Source organism: Rattus norvegicus, chromosome 14, assembly GCF_021556685.1.
Source record: "Rattus norvegicus strain SHRSP/BbbUtx chromosome 14, alternate assembly SHRSP_T2T, whole genome shotgun sequence".
NCBI classification, from domain to species: domain Eukaryota; kingdom Metazoa; phylum Chordata; class Mammalia; order Rodentia; family Muridae; genus Rattus; species Rattus norvegicus.
The window spans coordinates 17,562,170-17,567,790 of NC_141547.1; positions in this window are offsets into that span (position 1 = coordinate 17,562,170).

Consider the following 5,621-nt stretch of genomic DNA (forward strand, 5'->3'; position numbering starts at 1 on the left):
TGGGGCAAAAACCAACGTTTTATAGTATTCTTTGACCTAAGCTTTGTTAAAAAGTAACCTAGTTAATCTATTTCTGAAATACATAGGCTTTTTTTGGTCTTGGTGCAAATTTCTTGGTAATTATTAACTAGGGGAAAATTATGCTGTGTTTCACTGCGGAGGGGGGAATCTCTTGACTTGAAAGAGAGAGAGAAAGAGAGAGAGAGAGAGAGAGAGAGAGAGAGAGAGAGAGAGAGGAAAAGCAGTTCACAGGGTAAGAATAGCCCTACCTCCAAAGTTGTAAAAATACTCCAAATGTTAAAAGAGAAATGACTAGCTAACACATCAAAATGGAAATGCAGTATAATGACATTAACTGCTTGCCTGGCAAGTAGGAAGACTTGAGTTTAGTCTCCAGAGCTCGTGTAAAACGCAGGCATTCTAATGCACACCTCTTATCCCAGTACTGAGAAGTGTAGCTAGGTAGTTCCCTGTGACTCTCAGGCCAGCCAGTCTAAGAGACTCTAAGGCGCGCGCGCACGCACACACACACACACACACACACACACACACAGAAAGAGAGAGAGAGACAGAGAGACAGAGAGACAGAGAGACAGAGAGACAGAGAGACAGAGAGACAGAGACAGAGAGAGAGACAGAGAGAGAGGACAACAGAGAAACAGAACTAGAAGTTGTCCTCTGGCTTCCACAAGAATACACATTATGTACAGGTGCACAGATGTGCACATGCACACAAACAGGCACACCTGCACAAACTCACAAAGCACAGTAATTTTTCTTGTAATCAAAGAAAATAAGTTCTCCAAGTGTATAGGAATAGGACAAAGACAACAGTGGAAACATGGACTTCTGAAATATATAGAAAAATCAGTGACCATGTAACCAAAGATTTAGAAAAGAAGCTTTTAGTAAGGGTGGATAATCTTAAATACCCATGCTAATTGAAGCAATCCCTTGAGTTCTGGGACTGTACTGAGATCTCGATTGTGCACGCTGAAATCTTTTCCAGTGCATGGTATTATCTGTGGTCTTGTCATGTCTGGCCTTCGTGTGATGTGGTGAATCCTTTTCACATATGATCTGAACGTCTGATCAGGAACGGATGTCTAAACTTGTCAAGCCTTTTCCTGGACCCTTTGAGAGGATCACATGGGCTGTGTTCTTTATTTCGTAAAGCAGCGTGTCATCTTTATCACTGTGTATGTGTTCAGACAGTCTTTGCCGCTAAAGAAAACCTCACTTGCTCATGGCAACTGATCCTTCTGACATGCGGTGGAAATCCATGTCCTTGGGAACCTTGCTGAGGATTCTTCCTCGCATGATTGCCAGACCGTAATTTTCTTTCTCTCAGTGTCCTTCAATGGCTTTGGTACAGGGTTAATGTGAGCCTTATAAAAAATAAAAGATAAATAGCCAAACTTGGGAGGCAGATAGGTTCTCTGTGGGTTCTGGCCAGCCAGAGCTACAGACCCTATATTAGCAAAATAAAATGAGTTTCTAAGTGCACACACACACACACACACACACACACACACACACACACACACACGAGTTAATGAAAGACAGAAAAAGATGGATGGATAGATAGATAGATAGGCAGGCAGACAGGCAGATAGACATAGGTAGGTAGGTAGATAGATAGATAGATAGATAGATAGATAGATAGATAGATAGAGATAGGCAGGCAGGCAGGCAGATAAATAGATAGATAATAAAATAGCTTACATCCCAAGGGGAATCAGAGATGATTGATTCCAGACCTAATATGAGTGAAAATGAGCAGAGGACATAGATTTGTGTTACCCTAAGCACCACATTCCAATGTGACAGTGACTTTATGAAGTTTTCATTGTACCAGAACAAAGAAAGTCATAAATCAAGGTTATTTTGTGAAATTTATGGTGGAAACAGCGAGTGGGCATGTTACCGTAAAATGTCGAAGTCTCTTAGATGAGCCTCAGATGTTATCTGATGAAATACTTCGCTTTTGACGTAGTAGAGGTAAGGATTCTGCTTGCCTACTCCCCAGAGAATGTTACCAGACAATCCCAGCAGTGTTAGGTAGGATGCACGGGGATTTTAAAACCTAGTGCAGCATGTAGAGACAGCCCGGGGTGATTTTGCTGTGGACCTGCACCATTCCAGCTCACAATCATGGTTCTGATCCTAAATCAGCCTTGTAGTTTCCTTAACTCGGGTGATTTCTTTCCTGGGAGCTTCCCTTTAGAAATGTCTTCACCCTGGTTGGATTTTGTGGGAATCTGAGAATGATTGGCACTTCTTTGTGGTAGAATCCAGCTGTGTAGATGCCCAACAGCTGTCCTAACCCTGTTATTCCTCTTAAGTTTGTTTAGTCTGACATGTAATTTAAATCTAAAATTTCAATGATTCCTTTCTGTCTGGAGGTGGGAAATTGAAGTTCACCTCTCCTCTCAGGCCAGTTGATTTGCTATGATATGTTTATAATTGCATAACGTCATAATTACATGTAATATGGCCTTTCCTCTAGGGATACATAAGAACTGCAGGGTCATTTTGGAGTCTAGATTCACTTAGTCGGGAAGCTATGGCAATGAAATAAGAGAACAATAGAAAGATAGTAGACCTAGGGTAATGGTGGTGGAACTGTCAATCAATATTCCTGAGCAGAAGGAGGAAGGAAGGATTGCAGGATTCTCACCTATGCTCTGCCCAGCTCTCCTTTCCGCTTTCTCCCAGTTGCAAGAACTCTCTGGAGATGCTCCACTAGACAGGAAGTGGAGCGATAACTGCGGAGAGGACTCTCAGAGAGGACACTGGGATGCGGCTTCCACAGGTCATCATCCAAAACGGGGGTGTGTAGTGAGGTAGCTGTTTGGGGTCTGCCATTTCCAGTAGATAACTTTTCTCCCATGCCTTGTAAGCCTAGACTCTTAGATTTGTCACCGGTGCCCTCCCTGGGGTGAGCCGTTTGTTCCTGTCTCCCCCGAAGAATGAACACAACACTTGGCGCTTTGCTCTTTGCTCGTTGTCCGGTTGCCCTCTCTTGTTCTGCTTTTGACTTAGAGCCTGTTTGTCCCCGCGTTGCTGCCCCCGCGCTCTCATGGTTCCATTTGTGTGGATTATCTGTTCTCATTCCTTCGTTCTCAGGCTGTGTGTGCTCTCATACGGGAAGCGAATCTCACAAACAGCACATCGTCGGCTCCTCTTGAAATCCAGGCAGCCAGTCTGTGTTTTTTTTTAATTGAATTTAATCCATTTACATTCGAGGTAATTATTCAAAGGTAAGAACACGCTACTGCGGTTTCATTCAGTTCGCTGGTGGGATTGTGAGTGCTTTTTTCCTTCTTTGCTTGTCTTCGTTTGCAGATGGATGGCTTTCTGAAATGCTGTTTTTTAAAAATCTGTTTTAGCTTTTGTGACTGCATGAAAGGTTCTGGTTTTGTGATCTTCTTCTCTTTAAGGATATACAATAGTAATTGAATCTCTCTGGCGATGCGTTTCGGGATATCCGTTCACACTGTGCATGCCGAGATTGTGTTATTTACTGGGGAAAAAAACCCTGTTTCCAGTTGTGGCCTGGCTCAACCCTCAGCACATACCTTTAATCCCTCTGGATGGAATGCAGACGTGTTCTTAGTACACACGTTTAATCCCCAACAATGAAGGTGAGGTTAGTGTGGAGAAGGAAGCACCCATGTTTGGATGTGATATCTAATTGAGTGGCACAGAAAGCGACGAATCAGAGAAAGACTTGACTGAAGATATGCCCAACTCTCGTGAGAAGAGAGAGGGGGAAGCCATTAAAGAGAGCAGTGCGGAAAAGATAGAGAAGGGGGTGAGGCAGAGAAGAGGAAGAGTGAAGAAGAGAGGGGAGAGGGGAGAGGAGAGGAAGGAAGAAGTTTTACCGGGATAGTTTTATAGAGAGAGGTTGAAGAGAGAACAAGCTAGACACAGGTGAAGACAGGATGAGCCAGGGAATGAGAAGGAGCCAAAAGATCAGAACAGATTGCCAGAGTTAGTATGAGGTCAAGCAGAGCAGTTCAGGAGAGGCTCAGAGAGAGAAGTCAGATTGAGTCAGTCAGCTTAGAGCCAGAACAGCTGAGTTGAACCAACCAGCCAGAGCTCAGAAAGAACTAGAAAGGGTGAGCTTTTTCAGCAGTAAGTCCCAGAGGCCGAAAACATTCTAGACCATTCTAGATTAGATTATACAGAGAGGCTAGAAGCTTCTGGGACAAGACCTAGGTTAGCAGGCTGAGGCAGTGGGCCTCAGAGACAACAATTATTTCAGGAGAATAAAGGTTACTTTTACAGTGATGTAATCATTCCTTCTTCCAAACCGTTCCTGTGCATTCAGGGAAGAAGTCACCATCCTAGACTCTTGAGTACCCTTGGACAGGAATAGAGCTTCAGCTCTGATGTTATAGCCTGGGTGTATCAGGGCTGGGGATAAGACATCTGGCAATTTCTTCAGCCAGCAGTGTTCGCTGTCAGGTTCTCTAGTGAGGTCAGGCTACTGTAACCTTGGTTGTAGGAGCAGGTAGGGCGGATGGTTGAGCCCCACTGTTTAGTGAGATCCTGGGTGAACTCTGAAGTCAAGCAGATTTGCTGCTGTCTGGCTACTGCAATTCTCTCTACTCTAGCAGACCGCAGGCTCTATTCCCCACAGGATCACAGGTTTGAGCAGTTGGTCTCTAGCTCTTAGCATCAGTGTGTGTGTGTGTGTGTGTGTGTGTGTGTGTGTGTGTGTGGTGTATGCGTGCTGCGAAGCCTTTGGAAGATGGGTCATTAAGAGTATAGGCCACTAGACTATTAGCCCAAATGCTTGAATTACCCTAGATGCACAGAACACATGAAACTCAAGACGGATGATCAAAATGCGAATGCTTCACTCCTTCTTCAAAAGGGGAACAAGAATACCCTTGGAAGGGAATAGGGAGGCAAAGATTAAAACAGAGACTGAAGGAACACCCATTCAGAGCCTACCCCACATGTATCCCATACATATACAGCCACCCAATTAGACAAGATGGATGAAGCAAAGAAGTGCAGGCAGACAGGAGCCAGATGTAGATCTCTCCTAAGAGACACAGCCAGAATACAGCAAATACAGAGGCAAATACCAGCAGCAAACCACTGAACTGAGAACAGGACCCCCGTTGAAGGAATCAGAGAAAGGACTGGAAGAGCTTGAAGGGGCTCGAGACCCCATATGAACAACAATGCCAACCAACCAGAGCTTCCAGGGACTAAGCCACTACCCAAAGACTATACATGGGCTGACCCTGGACTCTAACCTCATAGGTAGCAATGAATATCCTAGTAAGGTCACCAGTGGAAGGGGAAACCCTTGGTCCTGCTAAGACTGAACCCCCAGTGAACATGATTGTTGGGGGGGAGGGTAGTAATGGGGAGAGGATGGGGAAGGGAACACCCAGATAGAAGGGGAGGGGGAGGGGAAGGGGCTAGGGGGTGTTGGCCCGGAAACTGGAAAAGGGAATAACATTCAAAATGTGAATAAGAAACACTCAAGTTAATAAAAAAGAAAAGAAAAGAAAAGAAAAAAAAAGAGAGTAGGCCACTAGAGAGGTGGTAGCTTGGTCAATCTTCTAGGTTTTTAGTTTTGATTTCTGGTCAACGTC